The 1,838-nt window shown below is 55.2% G+C and overlaps 1 protein-coding gene across 3 annotated transcripts in view; it reads left to right on the forward strand.

The window, feature by feature from the left end:
• The first annotated feature begins 1,683 nt into the window (after positions 1–1,683).
• The window catches only part of Traf5 (TNF receptor associated factor 5), a 45,802-nt gene continuing 45,647 nt past the window's right edge, over positions 1,684–1,838 (forward strand). For all 3 annotated transcript variants that reach the window (XM_008824816.3, XM_029559472.1, XM_029559470.1), the window contains exon 1: positions 1,684–1,799. The gene's annotated coding sequence lies outside the window, so the exon portion shown is untranslated. The remainder of the gene's footprint in view (positions 1,800–1,838) is intronic.

The raw sequence follows: 1,838 nt of genomic DNA on the forward strand, positions 1-1,838 counted from the left end.
TGTCCTAGCTTCCCTCAGTGATTGTAATAATCCTTTCCTCCTCAAGTTGGTCTTGATCAGTCTTTTATCATAGCAACTGAAAGAAAACTACAACATACTAAACCTTGGTGACAGTCATTGCCATCGGCAAGTACATAATTTTTCTTTCTTATTTATTTGTATTTATTTACTTATTTGAGACAGGGTTTCATGGAACCCAGGCTGGCCTCAAAATCACCTTGTAGCAGAAAGCTGACCTTGAACTCCACCTGATCCTCCCACTTCCTCTGAGCAGTGTGAGTGCTGGCTTGCACCACCACACCCCCTTTTTTTTTTGAGACAGGGTCTCCCTGTAGCTCCAGCTGGCCTGGAACTCAATATGTAGACCAAGCCAGCCTTGAGTTCACAGACATCTACCTGGTAGCCTCTGCTTCCAGAGTGCTGGGATTAAAGGCATGTCACATGGACAACTTTATTTCTTTTATATGTACATTTATGTCTTGTCCTTCCCAAGTACTTTCAAGAACTCTTGTTTATTTTGTTTTCCTGAGACAGGGTCTTCCTATGTAGACCAGGTTGGCCTTGAACTCATAGCAGTCTTCCCTCAGTGATAGAATTGCAGGGCCAATACTCAATCACTTCAAGATTCTTGAGGCAAGAGCTCACATCTTCACCAGACTTGGCTGGACCCCAGGGTCTCTCTTTTCCCCCCAGACATCCTAGGCTCTGGGCTCAAGAAGGCCATCTGGGAACATATCCTTCACTTCTGATTCATTCCATCTCAAATTCCTATGTAGACTCTGAACCATGATGAAGATTCACTCTATTCCAACTTGGGATCCAAATAGTTAAACCTTGGGTCCCATTTTTGGAACCAAGCACTCCATTCAGTTGGTAGAGAGACAAGTGAATCCCAGCAGATGGTAGATCCAGTGACCCAGAGGCATGTCTACACCCGGATATGATGTCTACAAATGTAGAGTTGTATTGTGCTTGAAGTAGTGTCAAGGCCGGCCACAAGGATCAAGGACGTGGGCTCAGCAAGCACCTACCCTGCATCAGCCACAGCAGAAGGGAGCTTCCTCATCCAGAGTGCCAAAGCGAAGCCCAGGGGCATCTTCCCACGGACTGTTGGATCTCGCAGCCACAGGTCCGGATCTGGATTTCTGGCTAATCTCCCCGTGACGAGCAGTAGGCTGAGGGTTGTCTGACTTGGCTGAAGCTGGGGCGCCAGCCACTTCGCTTGTATAGACACTGTGAACGTGTGCAGAGAACACATTAAGAGGCCGGTGTTTAGGAGTGAGGAGCCCGGATTCGGGTGGCATCCGCGGCCCTTGCCGTGCACCTCTGGGTGCCGCCCGTCCCTTCACCCGTGAAGAGTGTAGACGGCTCCGAAGACCGGAGCTGCTCTGAGGCCTGCGTCAGGACCGGAGGAAGTGATCGCCGGGTAGAGCGAGATGCGCACGGTGCACAGGCAGGTGAGGGAGGTGGGCCGAGAGGGAGGGCTGGGCTTCTGGTCGAGGTGACCCGGCCTCCAGAGGACACTTGCAGGACCTGCCTCCCCAGCACAGGGTCCCTGGGCGCCTCACGCCCTGGCTCTCGGCCCCGCCCCTCACCCAGGCCCCGCCCTGGCTCTCGGCCCCGCCCCTCACCCAGGCCCTCGGCTCGGCCCCGCCCCTCACCCCAGGCCCCGCCCCTCCCCGGGAGCGCGGCGGAGCGCCAGCCCGGCCGCAGAGCTTGGCCTGGACGCTGCCGTCGTGCAACTGCCTGGCGCCCGGGGGGCCGGCGGAGCCCGCGAGTCCTGCAGGCGGCGAAACCGGGTGAGCAGACGCCCCGCTACTTTGAAACCGAAAGCGCCG

The sequence above is a fragment of the Nannospalax galili genome, unplaced genomic scaffold, assembly GCF_000622305.1.
Source record: "Nannospalax galili isolate Female #2095 unplaced genomic scaffold, S.galili_v1.0 scaffold648, whole genome shotgun sequence".
Lineage (NCBI taxonomy): Eukaryota > Metazoa > Chordata > Mammalia > Rodentia > Spalacidae > Nannospalax > Nannospalax galili.